At 43.5% G+C, this 25,217-nt stretch overlaps 1 long non-coding RNA gene across 1 annotated transcript in view; it reads right to left on the bottom strand.

Moving 5' to 3' along the window:
• LOC307187510 overlaps positions 1-6,794 on the bottom strand; it is a 47,886-nt gene extending 41,092 nt beyond the window's left edge. Inside the window, exon 1 of the long non-coding RNA XR_013828627.1 lies at positions 6,396-6,794. This is a non-coding gene — a long non-coding RNA (uncharacterized lncRNA). The remainder of the gene's footprint in view (positions 1-6,395) is intronic.
• Positions 6,795-25,217: the final 18,423 nt, after the last annotated feature.

Raw genomic sequence — 25,217 nt, 5'->3', positions numbered from 1 at the left:
GATTAAAGTTTTACTGAGCTTTGCCCACCAGAGCAACAGCCAGCTCTACCCAGCACCAGTCCCTCCCATCAAGAAAATTGCACAAGCCTCTTAGATAGCCTCATCCACCAGAGGGCAGACAGCAGAAGCAAGAAGAACTACAATCCTGCATGGAACAAAAACCACATTCACAGAAAGATAGACAAGATGAAAAGGCAGAGGGCTATGTACCAGATGAAGAAACAAGATAAAACCACAGGAAAACAACTAAATGAAGTGGAGATAGGCAACCTTCCAGAAAAAGAAATCAGAATAATGATAGTGAACATGATCCAGGACCTCGGAAAAAGAATGGAGGCAAAGACCAAAAAGGTGCAAGAAATGTTTGACAAACACCTAGAAGAATTAAAGAACAAACAAACAGAGATGAACAATACAATAACTGAAAGGAAAACTACAGTAGAAGGAATCAATAGCAGAATAACGGAGGCAGAAGAACGGATAAGTGACCTGGAAGACAGAATGGTGGAATTCACTGCTGCAGAACAGAAAAAAGGAAAAAGAATGAAAAGAAATGAAGACAGCCTAAGAGACCTCTGGGACAACATTAAACACGCCAACATTCACATTACAGGGGTCCCAGAAAGAGAAGAGACAGAGAAGGGACCAGAGAAAATATTTGAAGAAATTATAGTAGAAAACTTCCCTAACATGGAAAAGGAAATAGCCACCCAAGTCCAGGAAGCACAGAGTCCCATACAGGATAAACCCAAGGAGAAACACACTGAGACACATAGTAATCAAATTGGCAAAAATTAAAGACAAAGAAAAATTATTGAAAGCAGCAAGGGAAAAATGACAAATAACATACAAGGGAACTCCCATAAGGTTAACAGCTGATTTCTCAGCAGAAATTCTACAAGCCAGAAGGGAGTGGAATGACATATTTAAAGTGATGAAAGGGAAGAACCTACAACCAAGATAACTCTACCTGGCAAGGATCTCATTTAGATTCGATGGAGAAATCAAAAGCTTTACAGACAAGCAAAAGCTAAGAGAATTCAGCACCACCAAACCAGCTCTACAACAAATGCTAAAGGAACTTCTCTAAGTGGGAAACACAAGAGAAGAAAAAGACCTACCAAAACAAACCCATAACAATTTAAAAAATGGTAATAGGAACATACATCAATAATTACCTTAAGCGTGAATGGATTAAATGCTCCAACTAAAAGACACAGGATTGCTGAATGAATACAAAAACAAGACCCATATATATGCTGTCTACAGGAGACCCACTTCAGACCTAGGGACACATACAGACTGAAAGTGAGGGAATGGAAAAAGATATTCCATGCAAATGGAAATCAAAAGAAAACTGGAGCAGCAATACTATATCAGATAAAATAGACTTTAAAATAAAGAATGTTACAAGAGACAAGGAAGGACACTACATAATGATCAAGGGATCAATCCAAGAAGAAGATAACAATTATAAATATATATGCATCCAACATAGGAGCACCTGAATACATAAGGCAACTGCTAACAACTATAAAAGAGGAAATTGACAGTAACACAGTAATAGTGGGGGATTTTAACACCTCACTCACACCAAAGGACAGATCATCCAAACAGAAAATTAATAAGGAAACACAAGCTTTAAATGACACAATAGACCAGATAGATTTAATTGATATTTATAGGACATCCCATCCAAAAACAGCAGATTACACTTTCTTCTCGAGTGCACACAGAACATTGTCCAGGATAGATCATATCTTGGGTCACAAATCAAGCCTCAGTAAATTTAAGACAATTGAAATCATATCAAGCATCCTTTCTGACCACAATGCTATGGAATTAGAAATCAGTTACAGGGAAAAAAAAGTAAAAAACACAAACACATGGAGGCTAAACAATACACTACTAAATAACCAAGAAAACACTGAAGAAATCAAAGAGGAAATCAAAAAATACCTAGAGATAAATGACAATGAAAACACGATGATCCAAAACCTATGGGATGCAGCAAAAGCAGTTCTAAGATGGAAGTTTATAGCAATACAATCCTATCTCAAAAAACAACAAACATCTCAAATAAACAATCTAACCTCACACCTAAAGGAACTAGAGAAAGAAGAACAAACAAAACCCAAAGTTATTAGAAGGAAAGAAATCATAAAGATCAGAGCAGAAATAAATGAAATAGAAACAAATAAAACAATAGCAAAGATCAATAAAACTAAAATCTGGTTCTTTGAGAAGATAAACAAAATTGATAAACCATTAGCCAGACTATTAAGAAAAAGAGGGAGAGGACTCAAATCAATAAAATTAGAAATGAAAAAGGAGAAGTTACAACAGACATCACAGAAATACAAAGCATCCTAAGAGACTACTACAAGCAACTCTGTGCCAATAAAATGGACAACCTGGAAGAAATGGACAAATTCTTAGAAAGGTATAAGCTTCCAAGACTGAACCAGGAAGAAATAGAAAATATGAACAGACCAATCACAAGTAATGAAACTGAAACTGCGATTAAATATCTTCCAACAAACAAAAGTCCAGGACCAGACGGCTTCACAGGTGAATTCTATCAAATATTTAGAGAAGAGCTAACACCCATCCTTCTCAAACTCTTCCAAAAAATTACAGAGGAGCACTCCCAAACTCATTCTACGAGGCCACCATCACCCTGATACCAAAACCAGACAAAGATACCACAAAAAAGAAAATTACAGACCAATATCACTGATGAATATAGATGCAAAAATCCTCAACAAAATACTAGCAAACAGAATTCAACAACACATTAAAAGGATCATACACCACGATCAAGTGGGATTTATCCCAGGGATGCAAGATTCTTCAATATACGCAAAGTCAATCAATGTGATACACCATATTAACAAACTGAAGAATAAAAACCATATGATCATCTTAATAGACACAGAAAAAGCTTTTGACAAAATTCAACACCCATTTATGATAAAAATTCTCTAGAAAGTGGGCACAGAGGGAACCTACCTCAACATAATAAAGGCCATATATGGCGAACCCACAGCAAACATCATTCTCAATGGTGAAAAACTGAAAGCATTTCCTCTAAGATCAGGAACAAGACAAGGATGTCCACTCTCACCACTATTATTCAACAAAGTTTTGGAAGTCCTAGCCATGGCAATCAGAGAAGAAAAAGAAATAAAAGGAATAAAAATTGGAAAAGAAGAAGTAAAAGTGTCACTGTTTGAAGATGACATGATACTATACCTAGAGAATCTCAAAGATGCCACCAGAAAACTCCTAGAGCTAATCAATGAATTTGGTAAAGTTGCAGGATACAAAATTAATGCACAGAAATCTCTTGCATTCCTATATACTAATGATTAAAAATCTGAAAGAGAAATTAAGGAAACACTCCCATTTACCATTGCAACAAACAGAATAAAATACCTAGGAATAAACCTACCTAGGGAGACAAAAGACCTGTATGCAGAAAACTACAAGACAGTGATAAAAGAAATTAAAGATGATACCAACAGATGGAAAGATATACCATGTTCTTGGATTGGAAGAATCAATATTGTGAAAATGACTATACTACCCAAAGCAATCTACAGATTCAATGCAATCCCTGTTAAAGTACCAATGGCATTTTTTACAGAACTAGAACAAAAAAATTTTATAATTTGTAAGGAGATGCAAAAGACCCCAAATAGCCAAAGCGGTCTTGAGGGAAAAAAACTGAGCTGGAGGAATCAGACTCCCTGACTCCAGACTGTACTACAAAGCTACAGTAATCAGGACAATATGGTACTGGCACAAAAACGGAAATATAGATCAATGGGACAGGACAGAAAGCTCAGAGGTAAACCCATGCACCTATGGTCAACTAATCTATGACAAAGGAGGCAAGGATATACAATCGAGAAAAGACAGTCTCTTCAGTAAGTGGTGCTGGGAAAACTGGACAGCTACATGTAAAAGAATGAAATTAGAACACTCCCTAACACCATACACAAAAATAAACTCAAAATGGATTAGAGACCTAAATGCAAGACCAGACACTATAAAACTCTTAGAGGAAAACACAGGAAGAACACGCTTTGACATAAATCACAGCAAGATCTTTTTTGATCCACCTCCTAAAGTAATGGAAATAAAAACAAAAATAAACAAATGGGACCTAATGAAACTTAAAAGTTTTTCCACAGCAACGGAAACTACAAACAAGACGAAAAGACAACCTTCAGAATGGGAGAAAATATTTGCAAACGAATGAATGGACAAAGGATTAATCTCCAAAATACAAAAACAGCTCATGCAGCTCAATATTAAAAAACAAACAACCCAATCCAAAAATGGGCAGAAGACCTAAATAGACATTTCTCCAAAGAAGACATACAGATAGCCAAGAAGCACATGAAAAGCTGCTCAACATCACTAATTATTAGAGAAATGCAAATCAAAACTACAATGAGGTATCATCTCACACCAGTTAGAATGGGCATCATCAGAAAATCTACAAACAACAAATGCTGGAGAGGGTGTGGAGAAAAGGGAACCCTCTTGCACTGTTGGTGGGAATGTAAATTGATATAGTCACTATGGAGAACAGTATAGAGGTTCCTTTAAAAACTAAAAATAGAACTACCATATGACCCAGCAATCCCACTACTGGGCATATACCCAGAGAAAACCATAATTCCAAAAGACACATGCACCCCAATGTTCACTGCAGCATTATTTACAATAGCCAGGACATGGAAGCAACCTAAATGCCTATCGACAGACGAATGGATAAAGAAGATGTGGCACATATATACAATGGAATATTACTCAGCCATAAAAAGGAACAAAATTGAGTCATCTGTAGAGACATGGATGGATCTAGAGACTGTCATACAGAGTGAAGTAAGTCAGAAAGAGAAAAACAAATATCATATATTAATGCATATATGTGGAACCTAGAAAAATCGTACGGATGAACTGATTTGTAGGGCAGAAACTGAGACACAAATGTAGAGAACAAACGTATGGACATCAAGGGGGGAAAGTGGCGGGGGTGGTGGTGGTGGTGGGATGAATTGGGAGACTAGGATTGACATATACACACTAATATGTATAAAATAGATAACTAATAAGAACCTGCTGTGTAAAAAAATAAAATTAAAATAAAATTTAAAAAAAGAAGTCTCTTCAGCAGGCTTAAGTGAGCCCAGTAGAAGAACAAGTTAAAACCGAACGCTGAGCTCTGGAGGCTTTTTATCAGCCTCCCCAACCAGGAAACCCCACTGTTATACCCACTAAGTGTTCCTCACTTCCTCCCATCTTCCCTATAAATATACAAAGTACTTTGAGGCCTCCCCTCCTGAAAACTGGTCCATATGCATGCAGTCCACCTTTCTGTGGAGTAATCACCCTTCTGTGGAGTAATGAGTGCTCAGGGCACTGGTGCCCTGTGCTACTTCTCTTTAAATTTTTCTCAATAAAATAATCTTAAATCTATATTACATGACACTAGTGACATGGGGACCCATTCACTGTAAGACACATTTTTGAATACCCAGGAATCCAGAATGTATGCTACACACATACATTTTTTTCTAAAAAAATATTACCTAGGGAAGGAAAAAGAATAATAAATAACTTACAAAACACGAAGATCTGTTATATCAAAAAGAGTTATGAAAAATAAAACCAATAAAATGTGTTAAGTCCAAATATTGATACTATGTCTGTGAATTTAAGTAGAACTGTTTAAAGAAGTCTTTAAATGTTATAGGCATAAACTACAAAAAAAATTAATCAACTGGAACAAAAGCTCAACATGGTTTCAACAAATCTTGAAAGCTACGGTGGGGTTATGCACCCACAAGAATGAAATTGTACTAAAATTCGTTTTGTTCTGAAGACTGATAGTTCTCCCCAATATCCATTCTCCCCGACTTAAATAGCATTAGAATTTTTAGTGGCATTTGGCCATTAAGCTACAGATTAATATATCAGGCAGGGTCCATTCAGGAAAGCTGAAACCATACTAGGTATTTAAACAAAGAGAATTTAATATAGGGAATTAGTTTAACAGATGTTGGAAGACTGAAAAGTCAAAGAGGGAATGTGGCAGTAAAACAGAGGTAATAACTCCAGGAAGCAGCTACAAGTCCTTGGGCTGGAGGAACAAAGAGAAGAAATTGAAGTTGTAGAACCTAAACGTTCAGAGAAAGGGTCCCCTGGAGCTGTGACTCAGACCTCTGAGGTGAGGGCGATGAGGCTGGTTCTGGGAGTGGCAAAAGAAGTTGGAGATTAGAACCAATTGGTGCTACTGGGGTGCATGACCATTCCCAGAGTGACATGAAAAGGATAGCCAGCAAATAAGGAAGAAACACTCCCCTCTCCCCTTCTCCTACCTTCCAGCGTCCCTGCACGGCATCCTCTTGGTGGAACTTATCACAAAGTCAGCTGACAAAGAAGAAACGTAGTGTGCAGAGTCCCAATCCCAGCATCAAAAACCAGAATTTAGGGCTTCCCTGGTGGCGCAGTGGTTGAGAGTCCGCCTGCCGATGCAGGGGACACGGGTTCATGCCCCGGACCGAGAAGATCCCACATGCCGCGGAGCGGCTGGGCCCGTGAGCCATGGCCGCTGAGCCTGCGCGTCCGGAGCCTGTGCTCCGCAACGGGAGAGGCCACAGCCGTGAGAGGCCCGCGTACCGCAAAACAAAACAAAACAAAAAAAACCCAGGGGCCTCCGTGGTGGCGCAGTGGTTGGGGGTGGGGGGGTCCGCCTGCCGATACAGAGGACACGGGTTCGTGCCCCGGTCTGGGAGGATCCCACGTGCCGCGGAGCGGTTGGGCCCGTGAGTCATGGCCGCTGGGCCTGCGCGTCCGGAAAAACTCCAGAATTTAGAAGGGTGGAAATGGATCTGAGAGACAAGCATTCAATAGGCGCACAATTGCTTTTCCCAGCCTCCCTTGCTACTGGGGCGGGCAGGTGAGGACGTTCTGGTTCACTGAATGAATGGAAATCACATGTGCATTTGTTTGGTCACGCCCTTCCTTTTTACCCTTTTCCCTGGCTGCGATTTTCACATGGAGGTGAGCCATGAGGACCATGCAGATGAGGTTAACAACTTACAGGTGGTGGAGTAATAAATTAAAAGGGGCTGAGTCCCTGAAATCACAGAGCCATAGTACATTAATGCAGAAAAATGTTAATTCAGCAGAAATCGTGAAATTGAGTGAAAAGGGAAAAAAACAATACTACATAATAGACAGAAAGTTGGGTGAAATAGCAACCAACCTCCAACTTTATTCTCTGTACAAGAGATGCATATAAAACAAAAAGAGAGAAGGTTGACAATAAAGACATGAAAAAAAAGGTATGCTAGGGAAAAGCAAACTAATAAAATTGGGGGTTGGGGAATGTTCAAAGTCTAAAGTATTAAATGAGACAAAAACATTTAAAATAGTAAAAATTTATCAAAACTATAAATAAGCCTTCTATTCTGAGCAACACATCACCAAAATATGTTGTAGCAAAGTGAACCATGGATAAACTGGATCCCAAGAATTTTTTAATTCTTGAAGAGAGACTGCAAAGGAATTGGATTTCAGCTTTTGAAATCCAATTCAATTCAGCTTTTGATGTTCCAAACATACTCTTATATTAGATAAAACAGTCCAGAATTTGAGAAATGTATTCATAATTATCGGGTAATTATTCATTTGAGTCTATGAAGCCTCTGTGAGGAGACTGGGTTTTGCCTTGATCGGATGGATACTTTCACTGTCAGTCATTCTGGGAACAGCTCAGCCCACGCAGAGACAAAGCTTTGGGTTGGAGAGAGGAGGCCGTGATCTGTGGTGTGGAGATGCCTGGTGTGAGCTACTCCTTGCTCAGGTGGTCTGAGAGTGAAGCAGGCTAGGGACCCTGGGAAGATCTGGCCTATTTAGAAGTTGTTGTTCCTTTGTGCTTTTTTATTTCTGTATGGTACTTTTTCCATGATCCCTGTGGGCCTTTGGGACCGTCTGGAGTCTTTTTAAATGTTCCCCCTGACCTCAGCTTTCACTGTGGGTGATCGAGGCAAAGCTGGCGCAGGGAGATCAGCAGCCTGAGAGCACAGTCCAGCACAGCAGGCTGGTGGCCAGTGACCATCCGAGTGTCTGTTCAGCCTCTCGGTTCCCACACCACCTCAGCACTCTTTGGGCTCCTTAACCAGATGTGGTTGCCACTGGCAGCTGGCTGGGCCTGTGTACACTGGGTCTGCAGTTGCCTGCCATCACCCTGGCCAACGAGGCTCCAGGCCCAGGACCTCATTACCAGCCCACCTCCTACTCCAAGAGGAAGGGCCCCCAGGCTAAGTGCCCACAGTCCTGGGCTGGGGCTCCTCCTGTAGCCAGATTTTGTTCTTTGCTTATATTGCGGGGAGGTGGGGGAGGGTAACCTTTAATCATCGATTTGGAGGAGCTCTTTAAACTGTGTAAAAGTGGCTACTGGGTTCACGGGAGGGAAAGCCCCAAGACCACCAAGCTGTGGTCATCAAGTAGAGTCCTAGGTTAAACGCTTGGTTCCCAAGGTTCTTTGGTTTGTTTCTTGCCAACTGATCCCAAATTGCCCCCTGCTCCAATGTCTGCTGTGGGATCTTAGGGGGATAACTGTCAGTGGGGTTAGGTAAGGAGTTGGCCTAAATGTGGAGCCCACTGGGTGATTTCAGGACTTTGTTGAGCCTGTTTGTTTTCCCACGGGTCACAAGATGAGATGATTTTGAGCTGTGATGGGTGCTCCAATCAGAGAAACACTGGGAGCAGGTGAGGTGGATGACGTGAGATGAGAGTTAATGGGGGCTCATTTGGGAGCAGGACAGGTGTTGGGAGGCAGTACAGATGGCTGAAATCTGGGTGGCATGCTATGGGGTCCCTGCTGTGTCACTCTCACTCTTCAGCAAAGTCAAAGAGCATCACACAATATCGAACGTTTTTGGAGTCCTTAGGACAATGCAGAGGGCTGGAGCTTCACGTGTGGGTCTGATCCACACCTGAACCAAGGAGAGCTGGACTCATGAGCACAGAAAGCAGCAGGAGAACATAGTGGAAGTAGTGGGGAGGCTTTCAAGTACTCATAGTTTCTCGAATTTGGGTTCGGTCCAAGTTTCATCAAGATTTCTGGAGAAACACAGAGGCCTCAAGCAATGAAGAGTCTAAGGATATTTCTTGTAGTGGCCTCCAAATTAGCAGAGGTCCTGGATCACAGAGACCCAGCAGGAAAAAGACGACACACTTAAATTACGTAATGTGAGGAGCATTTAATAAAGGAATTATATACAAAGAGCAGGGCGTGGAGGTTCTGCAAGTTCAGTGACTGGGGCTAGTCACTGTGAGGGCAAAGACAGTGAGTAGTTACTGAAACCCAGAGAAAGAGAGAGAGCTGTGTGGTGAGGGCTGCCTGACAGATCCTGGGAAATTCAGTTGAGAGCTGCAGCCAGCCCCCAATGACCCCACAGGAAGGGACCTGGATGAACAAATATCCCAACCTCTTTTTCCACCTCCCTCCAATCTCCTGTCCACCGGCCAGACTCAAACGGAAGCCAGAGGACAAAGGAAACTGTCCATCCAATCTACACAAGTCAACTCCCCGGGGCACAAACCAAGATGGAGACAAGATGGAGACAAGGTGGACATTGGGCCTGGGCTGGGGGAGGGAGAGCCAACAGCAGATGTCCTGCACAACTCCTGTATGGTATTTAGTTTTCTAACAGAAATAGCAATGAACTTGAAAGAATGCACTTGTACTTAATCTCTGCTATTTATCAAGCATTCTGTACCAAAACTTCACAACATTAAAAAAAAATGTTCTGTTTGCCATAACAACCCTGGGGGTAGGGGTGGGGGGCAGATACTGGTATTACAGGTGAGATAGCCAACGTTCAGAGAGGTCAAGAGGTGTGCCCAAGGTCACAGAGGTGATCAGTAGTAGGATTAGTGTTCAAACCCAAGATGCATAGAGAGCAAAAGGAAGGCTTTGGGTTGATACATAAAATCCTATCTTACCGCTTCTAATGAGAAAGAAAAAATGTATTTATTTTACTTAAATAGCTGTTCTATTAGCTTGGAGTATCATAAGAGATTGATAATTTCGGTTGTTAACAGAGTGTTTTTAGTAATGAATTTGCAGAAGACCTGGTATGTCTAGCATAGGAGTGATAGGCACTATTAAATGGGACTAAAAAAGGCTAGTAAGCACCTTTAGTTTAAAGGGGAATTTGATTATGTTTTAAATATGAAATTTTAATTTTTTTAAAAAAGGTGCAAGAATTGCAAATACAAAGTGACTTCTCAGTCAGGCAAACATTCATACTTCTCTCTCGCATAGGACCTGCTTCCTGCATCACTACCTTCCCCAGGTCCTTTTGAGGGGAAGAAAAGAAAGACCTACTCATCTCCATTTCGTTCCAGGACAAGCAGGACATTATGTAACACTCAAGAAAAGCAAAGTTTTCATTTTATACCATAGCTGGTCTAGAGAATTGGAATGAGTTGGAAAGCAAATATTAGGACTGAACTGCAGCTGGTAGCATGTTTACCTTACAGTACATTTCCTTCTGAAAAGGTGAATCAAAAGAATTTTACTTTTGCATGAATTGAACAAAACACCACCGAGGGGCAGTCAGAAATATTTTAAAAGTGAAGAGAACATAAGTTCCTTGTAGAAAATTTGGAATCAATTCACTATCAGCTTATTTTACCAGGTAACTTTAGTTAAATATTAAAAAAGGGCTTACATAATTCGGGTTTTGGGGGGCTATAACTGTAAAATGTTGGGCAGATAAATTCCTGTTGCACCCAAATACCCCTGAATACTCCTTTCTTAATGCATGTGTTCCAGTGCAGTATACACAGGCAATGGGACACACTCTCTGCTTGGAAGCCCAGAAAAATACCCTCCCCACATTTCAAATTTTTCATTTTCAAAACTAGCAGGCGATGATACTTTGCTTCACTGGATGTACCAATGAGCCCTGCAGTGTCCCTTCTCTGTGTAGCCCCAAGAGTCACCTCCACTCTTCTCAAAACTTTTATCCATGTGCCCACCTCTTCACAGAGTCGTGCCTACGACTTCACAGAGAAAAGGGGAGTTGTCACACGCGAACTCACTCAACTTCCTGCCACTGAAGCTACACACTTCCCTCCTGCTGTGTCCAGGTCCCTCCCTGCTGACTCATTCCCAGCTTCGTTACAATGAGCTGTCTCTCCCATCCTATAAGCAGACAAACCTCAAACTTATTCAGTGACTGCCTCTACCTTTAGTCCTATTTTCCTTCTTTACAGGTTATCTGCCTTTGCTGTCCCCAATTCTTTATCTGCCATTTGTTCCTTAACCAAATGGAATCTGGGCACTTAAGGCTTCTCTGCAGCATTGACCTCCAGTGGTCATTCCTTCCTCACTGAAGTGATTTTTGTCCCTTGGCTTCTATGGCACTGTCCTGGTTTCCCCTCCACCCTCACCTCCCACTTTCCTCTTCATCTGCTTGCCCTTCAAACGTTGGTGTGCCCTGGGGATGGCCTTCAGCTCTGGGTGTTTAACCCACTTCCTTGGCTTAATTTTCTGGTGGACTGAAGGAGTCTGCCACCCAAACACCTACCTCATTGTTGTTCAAAGTATTTAGTACATTCTTTTAATTGTTCATTTATACTCTGCCTTGCTGCAAAATAGAATTGAAGTGTAACTATGTGTCTATAAAAGCAAGAACTATGTGCTATGTATTATGCCCAATAACTTTAAATGATTTATCTCATCTAATTCTCACAGCAAACTCATGAATCAGGTTCTACTTCTTTCATCTATTTTGCAAATTAAAACACCAAGGGTCTGAGCAGATAAATAATTTTTCCAAGGTCATACGGTTAGAAAGTAATAGAACTAGGATTCTACAATGGGGTAACGTTTTAATATTAAATTATACAATTTTTATTTCTTTACCTACTCCTCTCACCCCAACCATTAAGCAGTCATTGTTTTCTAGGTGCATGACCTATGGAAACAGTCTAGAACAAAGAAGTTATAGCTCAATTTTGCCTATCAAAACAGACATTTCTAAAGCCTGTGGTAGAAAAAAAAAGTAATGAGAGGCCTGGCTTTCTACTGTAAGAACTAAGCATTTGAATGAGACAAGGATTCTTGCTGTACCTCCAAACACTGAGAATTAAGCTTGGAAATTTACAGAATGTACCAAGAACCACCGAGAAGAGAAACTGCAGAATGTGACATACAGGTCATGCTTCCTGAGTTGGGGAGGAACTTGGGAAGATTTGGGGGGATGAGTACTTAAGACATGTGAGAGCCTGTTCCTTGAACCCCACTTTGGGGCCAACATTCTGATATAAGGGAGTGATGATGTCCAGGAGACAGATGTGGGGAAATTCAAAGCAGATGGGCTTGTTTCCTGCTTTTTAGTACACGGCAAAGAAAGTCTGCAATTCTCCCAGAGATGCCGTGTGTTGGAATGGTGCCAGAATAACACGACCCCAGGAGCTGGATTAGCAGTGGATGCGAGAGCTGTTTAGATGGATGTGTCCCAGGATAGCTTCACAGAGGCCTGGACCCTCCAGAAGGGGACAGGGAATGCAGCTAAGAGATCCTGGACTCCAAAGGAGGGGCACAGAAGTGCTGAGAGACTTGGGAGCCTGGAAGAGATATAGGGTCAGGACAATGGGGTCTCAAAAAAGCTGGAGGCAAGACTCACCAACCTCAGCAGCGAAGCCTGTGTACAGTGATCAAAATCCAGGTGGCTCTAGCCCACTAGAGGGACTAGACTTCAAGGGATACCCGCAAAGACAGAATGACAGCTTGGGGTCTGGGCCACCCTTCCTCATTGCTATTATGTAATTTGAGGTTCCCTCTGAGCCAAAATGTCACTGGGGAAGAACAGAATGGAAGCAGGCACATCCCCTGAAAGATGGAATACTCACACCAAAGAAACATAGTAAACTTAGCGGAGACTGGGGCTTAGGAGAGAGGAATTTAGGAAAGAGTGAGGTGAGAGTCTAGCCACAGAACTGTCAAGTCATGGAAAAGTTCCCCATGTCACATGTCCCCCAGAGTTGTCTCTGTTTTTCTGCTTTGTCCCTTGGAGTGACTGGTCACAGCAAGCCTGGTGGCCAACCGGCCTGGACGTAGTTGGAATGGGACTCTCATCACTGCTGCTCATATTATTTTTGCTTTTTTCCTCATTTTATTCGTTTGGCAGATTGGGGGTCAAAAATACTTTGGGGAGTAGTAAGAAATAAAGTTTAAAAGCTAATTAATTTGAAACCATGGTTGTGAGAGTTTGTCTTTGCTGAATATTTCTGGATATAATCAAACAACTCAGGATAAAGCAGAAGGGACAGGCTCCTTCTCTCGGTGCCCATGGAGTTCTTCCCTAAAACACGAAGTTTCTCTTCTAGTTATGTTCTGGGGTACCCTCACCAAATTTTTCATTAATGTGTGTAATCTGTGTGTGTTCATTCCTCAAGACCCAGTGGAACCTGAGTGATGAGAACAACGCAGAAACCAGTATACTGAACAAGTCATAAGGAACAGACCCCTCAGGCGGTGCAGCAGACACCAAGGTTTTCTCCCCACTCGCATTCCAACCCTCTTCTTGGTCCCTTCAGTCCTGACTTTGTTCAGGAATCACGCGTACGTGTGCTTCAGGGAACTCTGGTCCCTAGCTAAATCAATCCCTATAGTCCCAGGCCTCTTGCCAGTGATTAGTGTAGTGATGGACTAAATTCTTTCCAATAATACAGAAAGCAATGGCTGCTGAGTAGGTCCTGGGAGAGCTTGGAAAGGGCATCTATTCATTGGCCAGGGCTGGTGTAACAAATTACCACAGACTGGGTGGCTTAAGTAACAAAATATATTGTCTCACAGTTCTGGAGGCTGGAAGTCTGAAATCAAGATGTCGGCAGGTCTGGTTCCTTCTTGGGGCTGTGAGGGACAATCTGTTCCAGGCTTCTCTCCTTGGCTTGTAGATGGCCGTCTTCATGTTCACACGGCTTTCTCCCTGTGTCTTCACGTTGTCTTCCCTCTGTGTGTTTCTCTGTGTCCAGATGTTCCCTTTTTATAAGAGAAGACATAGAGATAACAGAGAGGGAGGCCATGTGAAGCCGAGCCAGAGTGGAGTGTTGCAGCTACAAGTCAAAGAATGCCAAAGACTGCAGTAACCCCAGAAGGCAGGAGAAAGGCACGGAACAGATTCCCCCCTCAGAGCCTCCAGAAGGAAGCAACTCTGCTCATACCTTGTTTCAGTTCTGGCCACCAGAACAGTGACAGAAGACATTTCTGTGTTTTAAACCACCCCGTCTGTAGTAATTTGTTATGCCAGCCCTATCGCACAACCTGTGTGGCCAAAAGCGCTGCATTCACACAAACAGAAGCTCCTCTGAATTGGCTGAAGACTGTCATACCTGCGATAAAATCGCCAAAAAGTAAGCTGAACGCTGACTCTCAGCAGGCATGCAGGAGTCACCAGGAAAGCCAGCTCCTGCACAACCAGGCTCAGCCACCCACAGCAGGATCGACATGCTGGGTGCAGAGCCTGCTGTAGCAGTGATGACTGCTGTCCCTGGGACCTGGGGAAAGGAGCCCAAGTCTCACAGAAGGGGAAAGTGGACAGAAAGCACTAAAGTGGCCAGAGGAGACCAAGAACAGAAACTAGCCCTGGCTAGTTAGCTGACAACATCACACTTTAGGACAATGGGGCTAGGAAGCTGCCACTGGTTCTGCTACCCCTGGACACTTAACACTGCACTGTTGTCCCAGTAAATAATTTCTCAGCGGTCCCTTCATCTTTGAATTATTGCACAAGAGTTAAAGCCGCAGGTGGCAGCATCTGACTGGCTGAGCCCAGGTCCCGAGATGCCCATGCTAACTCCTGAGGGATGGAGAGAGAGAGAGGTTACCTGTCGGCTCCCGGTTCTGTCGTGGGAGGGAGGCCTTTTCCCACCCAGCCTTATGCAGTGGAAGACTCACCCAACATAGAAATAAAGTTTGGATGCTGAGTGGGCAAAGGAACTAACAAGCAGCCCCCACAGTGAAACTACGCAATGGAAGCATCAGAAATAAAACCGAGTAGGAGCTGGAACCAGAAATGCGGAGGTCTGCTTCTCAGCTGAAATGGTCTGGGAAATGAAGGGAAACTTCATTGATTTAGATAGGAATGACTGTAAATTTGTTTCCATTTCACTGGGCAAGGGCGGACTGAACAATACCTTGTAGGGAGCACTTGAATGAAAAACTTCAGGTTTGGCAACGCTCCCGAGGCCCCGGACAGCACACGCAGCTCTCAGAACTCGCGCGGCCGGGAAAGGGGCAGGCAGCGGTGCGCATGCGTGCCGCGGGGCGTGGACTCGGAGTGCCCCTGCTGGCGCGGATTTTCTCCAACTTCCCTTTCGCTGAGCCTTCAGTGCGCAGGGCTCACAGTGCCCAGCAGCCTGGGGATTAGTAAAAGTGGGCCCAGCTGCAAAGTCTAGTGTGGGTTCCCCAAATAAGAGTGGAGAAGGGGTGGTTAATCAAGAACGCAGTTCTTGGTGGGTCGGGATGGGGACTGGAAGCTGGGTGTTTTTTCATTTCAGGATGCAGAAGACACCTCAGGGCTGAAGCAGAGAATTTCTGTGGTCCTGAGACTGGGTGCAGAGCTGACACTGTGGCTCTCAGGAGTCTGCCCCTTACCCCGATGGCCAGGACAGGGGACAGATGCCTGCTAGACGCTGTGGCCCTGCAGGGCCCTTCCTGGCCCATCTTCTTCCTCCCCCTTTCTCACGCTCCTCCAGCATCTGTCAGCAGAAGAGAGGCTGTTCTCAGCAGGTCTGTTCTCGCCACTTGTGTGACTCATGGCTTTTTGGCCACGTCTTCTCTCTTGCCCAAGACTTGTATATACGTGTAGCCTGGATCAGCTGAGTTTTATCACTGCTTCCTAGATTTCCCCTGCTTCCCTTCTCCAGCTTGAAAGCCCAGAACTTCCTCCCACCTGCTGCCAGGTGTCATGTTAGGGCTTCCTGTGTCTGTGCCACACATCTCGGAGACATACACAGGATGATACGGAACAAGTTTAGATTGTTGCCTGGGGACTAATTCACTGCTAAGCAATGTCAATAAGTCCCTTTGGGGTTGCTGTGAACAGGCCTCCTTGGCTGCGGGTACCATCTAGGGATCACTGGTTAGAGAACAGTGCTTCTGTGGCCACGGTCCCTGGGTCTGACACCCTCATTTATGGGGACAAGCCCAGCCCCAACCAGCCTTCTTAGAAATACAGTTTGGCTGTGAGTTAAAAGAAAAAAAAAAAAAAATCTAGGCCTAATTAAATCCACAAATCTTAAGTGTACAGGAGAGTTTTTATGAATTTATGTCCCTGTGTAACTGCCACCCAGCTCCAGATACACATGTGATTGGACTTGAGAGGGTGAGTCAGAGCCAATTCCCCATTGGGGGATGGGGCAGCCTAAGGCAGTGGTTCTTAAACTTTAACAGAATCACCTGGAAGACTTGTTATAACACGGATTGCTGGGCCCCACCCCAGAGTTTCTGATTCAGCAGGTGTGAGATGGGCCGAGAATCTGCACCTCTAACAAGTTCCCAGAAGATGCTGATGCCGTTCTTCAAGGCCACACTTAGAGAACACCACCCCAAGCCAGGATCAAGGATTGCCAGTAAGTGTTAGTTAAGCATACAAAGAAGGAAAGTCCATTAGCAGAATAATTTTGATTAAAATGAATCAGCCAGGTGCTTAGCAGGTGGTTTTTAAATTCTGGCATTCAGTTGTCTGGCCCAGAACACTTTGATCCAATCTTTGTTTCCAGCAAAGGGGTCACCAAAGTTATAAGCATAGATTGCATCAGCACATTACCTCTTGAGACTACTTACCAGGGAATTAATCAGTCCAAAGAGCTCAAAGGATCGTATGCTTTTTCTTTTTTTTAAATTTATTTTATTTATTTATTTTTGGCTGCATTGGGTCTTTGTTGCTGCACACAGGCTTTCTCTAGTTGCAGCGAGCAGGGGCTATTCTTCTTTGTGGTGCAGAGGCTTCTCATTGTGGTGGTTTCTCTTGTTGTGGAGCACAGGCTCTAGGCACGTGGGCTTCAGTAGTAGTGGCATGTGGGCTCAGTAGCTGTGGCTAACGGGCTGTAGAGTGCAGGCTTAGTAGTGGTGGTGCACGAGTTAGTTGCTCAATGGCATGTGGGATCTTCCCAGATCAGGGCTCGAACCCGTGTCCCCTGCATTGGCAGGCAGATTCTTAACCACTGCACCACAAGGGAAGCCCGGATCATATGCTTTTAAAATCTAGAAGACTCACTATACCCTTTTACAGTCAGAGAAAGGGTATTGACAAATTGCTCTGAGATCCTTAGAAGGAGATTAACCAGTCAGTACCTACTGTTAGGGCATTTAAAACATTTTTTAAAGGAGCACTGTGGCATAATAAGAAATATATAGCAATATTTGGTCTTCATCCCCATTTCCTGACACACAGTTCCTAAAACCCTTGGAAACTCTGGAGAGGGATAAGTATCTTTTGTATGCCCATGAGATGACTGGTACCTGGAGGCCCCTAGATGGCTTCTGGATGGAACTCCAAGGCATGAGGAGAGGGTTGGAACTTTTAGTTCCACCAACCTCCCCACCCATGACTGGAGAGGGGCTGGAGATGGAATTCATTCACCAGTGGCCAGTGATTTCACCAATCATGCCTACATAGTTAAACTTCCATAAAAACCCCTAAACCAGGGGTTTGGAGAGCTTCTTGGTTGATGAGAACATTGAGGTGCTGGGAGGGTGACCTAAAGAGAAGGCATGGAAGCTCTGTGCAAGATCTTGCCCTATGCGTCTCTTCCATTCGGCTGTTCTTGAGTTGTATCCTTATAATAAACCAATAATAGTAAGTAAAGTGCTTTCCTGAGCTCTGTGAGCCATTCTGCCAGATTATTGAACCTGAGGAGGGGGTATCATGAGAATCCCCTATTAATAGCCAGATGGTTAGTCAAAAGTACAGGTGACAGATAGTCTGGGATTTTGCCTGGGCAGTCCTATAGGGTCTGCATGCTAACTCTGAATAGTTAGGGTCAGAACTGAATTGAATTGTAGGACACCCAGTTGGTGTCTGGAAAGCAGAAGAATAGATTGGTGTAGAGAAACATCCAACACATCTGGTGTCAGAACTGTTGTGATTAGGCTTCCCTGGTGGCACAGTGGTTAAGAATACACCTGCCAGTGCGGGGGACATGGGATCGAGCCCTGGTCTGGGAAGATCCCACATGCCGCAGAGAAACTAAGCCCGTGCGCCACAACTACTGAGCGTGAGCTCTAGAGCCCATGAGCCACAACTCCTGAGGCCTGCACGCCTAGAGCCCGTGCTTTGCAACGGGGGAGGCCACCGCAATGAGAAGCCCTCACGCCACAACGAGGAGTAGCCCCCGCTCACTGCAGCTGGAGAAAGCCCACACACAGCAATGAGGACCCAACGCAGCCAAAAATAAATAACTTAAAAAAATATTTGAAAAAAAGTGTGATTAAGGACAGCTCAAGCACATTTAATAAATGTGACACCAACCACCTAAAATGCACATTTCTTTGTTTTCATTATCATTTTTCTGAACCTAGAAAGTTTTTCAGGACTTTCCATATGTTCCAGATTTTTAAACAATGATTATATATTGCTTTTATAATCAGAAAAAAACAAACCCCTGTCAACAAAAATTCAATTAACTATAAAGAAGAAAAAAGGGAATTTTGTTCAAGCCAAACTGAGAATTATAACTTGGAAAACATTCTCAGAAATCTCTGAAAACTGTTCCACCTGTTAGAAGTCAAAGGCATAGTCATATACATTTTTGAGACAAAGGATCGTACATCAAAATGACACACTGATACCTTACATAAAGGTCACCAAGGGTACATAGTCCAGGTAAGCTTGTGAAAAGTGAGCAGCAAGTCACCATGACCCCCTACAGAGCTGGGAAAGAACACTATTCTTTTAAGAAGTTACACTGCTAGCCTCACAACAAAGAACAAAAACTGATCTTCATGGTTGAGCAGACTCTCCCATCTTTGAGGAGCTCTGGTTAATGAGTAAGGCAGATGCACACGGCACATTACGGAGAGAGGAGGCCCAAACAAACACACAGAGAGAATTTTATGTTTAATTTTTTTCTTGTCCTGCCTTAAAATATAAATTTCATTTCATCACCCCCAGATAAAAAATTTCCAGGGAAAGCAACAATAGAGATCCCAGGAGTTTAAATGATTCGCTGACTGACACCTCTTGCTGCCCCTATTTGGATAAACAGCTGTATTTAAGAATTTCTGTGTTACAAGACATTTCCTTTTCTTCCTACAAACACATATATATGAAAGTGTCCACGGGCTGTTTCTCAGTGCTATTTGAATCTACGATGTAGAAGAAATAGGTTTTTAAACAATAGTCGTTTTTTAAAATACACCTTTACTGGAGTATAATTGCTTTACAATGGTGTGTTAGTTTCTGCTGTATAACACAGTGAATCAGTTATATGTGTACATACATCCCTATATCCCCTCCCTCTTGAGCCTCCCTCCCACCCTCCCTATCCCACCCCTCTAGGTGGTCACAAAGCACCGAGTTGATTAGTCTTTTAATATACTATCTTTCTATAGATTTTTCTTTTTGAAAAAGCAGCATGGAGGTAGAGCAGTGTTTAGATATAGAATGAAAGTTTTTTTTAAAGAAAAAGTAAACCACCGCCTTCACTGTGGAGTAATTCTGGTCCCCCTGATTCATTTTAATCCCCTGTGTTTACTTAGTGTGGGCTCTGCTTCAGCCAGTAGCTGTTCTGTGAGCAAGCCTTCTGGCAACTTTTTCTTTAGAAAGAAATGCACTTGCAGACAGGATCTGCACAATCAACCCTGTCTTCCGGGCCTCCAGGGCTGAAAAGGAAGTGACCAAAGTGAGAAACTACACTCAGATGGATTCGCAAGTCCTCACCTTAACATCACACTGGGGCGGGGCTTCCTCTGGGTCCTTCTGAGGCTGTGGCCACAAGCGTCAGCGGCGGGGAAAGCAGACTCCTTGCTAACCACACGTCATGGTCCTGAAGACAGGACCAGCTGGGGGCAATCTGCCGTGGGGGGCAGGCGTGGCTCTTCCCACTCCCATTAGGGCAAATGGCAACCAATGTATGCAGCTGCTTCTACTTTTCCAAAATCGCAACTCATCGGTCGAGTGTTTGATCTCCTTTAAATCTAAAAATAAACTTAAAAAAAAGGCATGTTTTTTCAGAATGTGAAATGAAATAGCGTAGTTATGGATGACCCATCCCTCCTTGGGTTCTTTGTTAATATGTCCCTAAACTCATGTTCGCCCGGCTCCTCTCAGGGGCAGGGGCTTGTAGCTTTGCAAGGCGGCGCTCTCCATCACTAGACAGCTCTCCTGGGTAAAGAGCGTGTACTCAGTCTGAGCTGGGGTCTGCCACCGGTGCCTTCCCCAGCCCCCCAGGCTTTCGGAGCACGCCGGATGCAGTCCCATCCCTCCCATCCCTCCGCCACAGGACAGCACTTCAAGTCTCTGTTATTTCATTTTCTCTGAGTCTCCTGTTTTTCAGAGCAAGCATTTTGAAGGCTCTCAACTGTCCTTCAAATTCTCGGGTTGCTACGTGCCTCACTTCGGGCTCGCTCTCCACCAGACGCTCTCCAGCCTGTTCAAGTGCTGAATCTGTACTCCTACTTGAACGCTGAATGAAGACCCAAACATTGTACTTCCTTAATTGACATTGCTGATAGCAAGGCTGTCTAATCTTTGAAAGTTTTATGACAGCCTTGCCTTTCTTCTAGCTCAAAATGAGCTTGTGGTCAGCTAACCCCATGCCACTCCCCAAACTCAGGGTCTGTATTATATGAACTTCTGTTAAATCACCTGTGTTTAATTATTTGAGCCAGAGTAAGGGACTTTCTATATGCCTGGTTAAATAGTTAAAAACGGATTCTCAGGGAAAGTAGCCATTTCATCTAAGATTCCAACTAGTAACTGAGGTGTTAGCATATTATTCCTTGAGAGCACATCAACATCTTTTTCATTCCTGACTGTATCATTCAAAAGACTGTCAGCATCAAAACAAAACAAAAATGTTTTAGAACACTTGCATGTATCAGGCATTGTTTAAACGCTTTTTGTAAATTAACTAATTCAATCCTCATAACCACTTTATGAGATAGGTTCTATTATCATCCACGTTTTATGGATGAAAAAGCTGAGACACAGAGAAATTAATAACTTGCCCAAGGTCACAGAGTTGATACGTGGCAGAGCTGGGATTCACATTCAGGCAGTCTGGCTTCAGGAGAGGTGTGCTTAACCCCTGTGCTGTGCAAAGAAACATTTCCACTTTTCTGTCATCTGCAGATTTATAAAAATGTCTTGGATTTTAAGAATGTAGTAATTTATTTACTCAGCACTTGCTGACTCCCAGGCTTCATGCTTGGCACTTGATACGCATACACAGAACAGACAAAGGGGAGGTTGGGCACAGGGTGATTTCAGTCATAAGTGACAGAAAGCTGGCTCAGGCCAGCCAAAAAGGAGGGTCTATTGGCTCATAAATCCAAAGTGTAAGAGGAGTAGATCTTGGTTTACAGGTGATAGAATCTAGAGGCAAAGTGGTTAGAGGATGGGTAGGATTTGTTCCCAATAGAAGATGAGAGGCAGCCAACCAGGCAGAAGTAAACAAGAGCCACCTGTAGCAGATGGAGGTCTTTGGTTACAAGCAACAGAGGCCTATTCTAGCTACCTCAAAGGCAAAGGAAGTCTTAGAAGGCATGGGGTAGCTTTTAGATCTGTTCTTTTTTTTTTTTAATTAATTAATTTATTTATTTATGGCTGTGCCGGGTCTTCATTTCTGTGCGAGGGCTCTCTCCAGCCGTGGCAAGCGGGGGGCCACTCCCCATCGCGGTGCACGGGCCTCTCCCGTTGCGGAGCACAGGCTCCGGACGCGCAGGCCCAGCAATTGTGGCTCACAGGCCCAGCCACTCCGCAGCACGTGGGATCCTCCCAGACCAGGGCCCCGAACCCGCGCCCCCTGCATCGGCAGGCAGACTCTCTCAACCACTGCACCACCAGGGAAGCCCCTGGGGTAGCTTTTAAAATTATAAAATCAACTGAAGATCCAGGCTCACCACGAACAAGAACTAGGGCAGCTCGAGGGATCCCAGTAGCATGAGATTAACTGACACGCATCTTCCCTAGATGAATCTGCACCAATCTTTTTTTTTCCCTTCATGTCTCTCCACCCAAGATTAATGAGATTAATGAGATACCTCTGCACACCAATGGCTAAAATTGAAGATTGTACCACGTGTTGATAAGCATGTGGAGGGATAGGAACTCTCATACATTATTAGTGGGAGTGTAAGATTGCACAACCACTTTGCAAAAGAGCTTGGTTTTTTTGTTTTGTTTTGTTTTTGCGGTACGCGGGCCTCTCACTGCTGTGGCCTCTCAGGTTGCGGAGCACAGTCTCCGGACGCGCAGGCTCAGCGGCCATGGCTCACGGGTGCAGCCGCTCCGCGGCATGATGGGATCTTCGTGGACCGGGGCACGAACCCGTCTCCCCTGCATCGACAGGCGGACTCCCAACCACTGCGCCACCAGGGAAGCCCTAATTCTTTTTATTTTTGACTGTGTTGGGTCTTCGTTGCTGCGTGCGGGCTTTCTCTAGTTGCGGCGAGCGGGGGCTGCTCTTCGTTCTGGAGTGCGGGCTTCTCACTGCGGTGGCTTCTCTTGCTGCGGAGCTCGGGCTCTAGGCCCGTGAGCTTCAGTAGTTGTGGCTCTAGAGCGCGGGCTCAGTAGTTGTGGCGCACGGGCTTAGTTGCTCCCCAGCATGTGGGATCTTCCTGGACCAGGGCTCGAACCCACGTCCCCTGCATTGGCAGGTAGAGTCTTAACCACTGCGTCACCAGGGAAGCCCTAAGAGTCTGGTTATTTCTTTAAAAAGTTAAACAGGCATCTATCATCTGATCCAACCACTCCACTCCTAGGCATTTACCCAAGAGAAATGGAAGCATGTGTGTCTACTAAGACTTGTATACAAATGTTCCTAGACCTTTGTTCATAATCACCCCAAACTGGAAACAACCCCAAAACCCATCAAAAAGTGAATGGATAAACAAACTGGAGTATTCATACGATGGATGCTACTCAGCAATAAAAAGGAACAAGCTGTTGATACACGCGACATGGATAAATCTAAAATAATTACGCGAAAAAAGGAGGCAGTTAAAAAGGGTTACACTGTGTATTAGCCAATTTATATAAAATTCTAAAAAAATGCAAACAAATTTATAGTGACAGAAAGGATATCAGTAGTTTTCCAGAGGGAGGAGCTAGAAGAAGAAATTACAAAGGAGAAGAAGAAAACTTTTTGAGGATGATGGATATGTTTATTATCTTGATTGTGGTGGTTTCACAGGTATATACCTGTGTCTAAATGTAGCAAACTATACATTTTAAATCTGTACAGTTTGTCATATGTTAATTAGACCTCAAAAAAGCTGTTAACAACGTTCTCTACAAAGTCTCCACTAAAGATTGGAAAAGAGATGATAATTCCCCTCCTCTCCCAATCACCACTATTGGATAAATTATTAAATGTACGCTAATTTCTTAACGTGTCTTTGGTAAGTTAGTCTTTGGCGGTGTTGGTTATAGTGGATGCGAAATGCCTTGGGGGAATACAGCATTTTATTAATGGTTTCATACAGCCCAATACATTTGTACACAGGAAACTAGTAAATTAGTAAATCAGAATTTTTAGATTTGTAGGAACATTAGAAATCATCTAGTTCAACTGTGACGTTTAGTAAGTGAAAAAATTCAGATTCGAAGAAAGAATTTGCCTTTAGGTATTTGTCTAGTTTAAAAAATCATGATACAATTAATTAATTTAAAATTTATCTTACTGGGCAAATGATAATCCCCCTCAAAATAAATACTAACATTAATCTTGCCAGATGTTTTCATTTGTTTGGCTGGTTTCTGCTTCTTCAATAATCTGTGATTTATCCAATCTAGAGACACTCCATTTCACAGAAAAAAAGCATGGGAAAGATGTGGCAGTCATTGACTGCCTTTCTGAATTCAACTGTTTCCCCACCAAGGTCTGGAGAAGATACATGCCTTTCTGTGTATTGTGATGAAATCTCCGCCATCCTGCTCCGTGCTGCTCAGTCCTGCCTGGGACAGGAATCATCCCTTTGTCCAGCATATCCCACCTGTTAGTCACTCAGGAGCTGGCTCACTTATCAGATCAACTGTTGGGATATCGCAGTGCTTGTGTCCAGGTCTCCCTTATCTTCCTTAATAAGGTCCCAAAGTGCAAAGGATGCTGGCAATTTGGATATGTCAAAGAGAAGCCATAAAATGCTTCCTTTAAGTGAAAAGGTAGACGTTCTCAACTTAATAAAGAAAAAGAATCATATGCTGAGGTTGCTAAGATCTATGGTAAGAAGGAAAAAAAGAAATTTATGCTAGTTTTGCTGTTGCACCTCAGACTGCAAAGTTACAGCCACAGTGTATGATCGGTGCTAAGATAAGATGGAAAAAGCATTAAATTCATACCATAAGATATTTTAAGAGAGAGACTACATTCACATAACTTTTATTACAGTATATTGTTATCATTGTTCTATTTTATTATTGGTTATTGTTAATCTCTGAATGTGCATAATTTATAAAACTTTATCCTAGGTATGTATGTATGTATAGGAGAAAACCCAGTATATATAGGGTTCAGTACTATCCGCAGTTTTAGGTATTCACTGCGGGTCCTGGACCATATCCCCTGAGGATGGTTGGCCGGGAAGGGGGGCCGGCGGGGGGCGGGGAACTGTAGTCTTTTCTTTGCACAGCAGCCAGAGGGCGCCTTTTGAATCATACGTTGAAATGTGTCACTCCTGTCCTCCAATCTCTCCAGTGGCTCTCCATCTTGTCTAGAGGAAGCCACAATCCCTAGGACCACATAGCAGCTCCTATTACCTCATTAACCACACCTCCTCTCACTCTCCTCTTTGCCCCTCCCACCTTCCCTGCTCCAGCCTCTGACCTGGTTGTTTGAACATACAAGTATTATCCAACCACCAGAACTTGCTGTTCCCTCTGCCAAAAATGCTCTTCCCCCAGATATCCCCATGCCTTGTTTCTTCACCGCCTCCAAGTCTTCGCTGAAAA

Source organism: Stenella coeruleoalba, assembly GCF_951394435.1.
Source record: "Stenella coeruleoalba genome assembly, chromosome: 6".
NCBI classification, from domain to species: Eukaryota; Metazoa; Chordata; class Mammalia; order Artiodactyla; family Delphinidae; genus Stenella; species Stenella coeruleoalba.
This window is presented reverse-complemented; position numbering and strand designations above follow the sequence as displayed.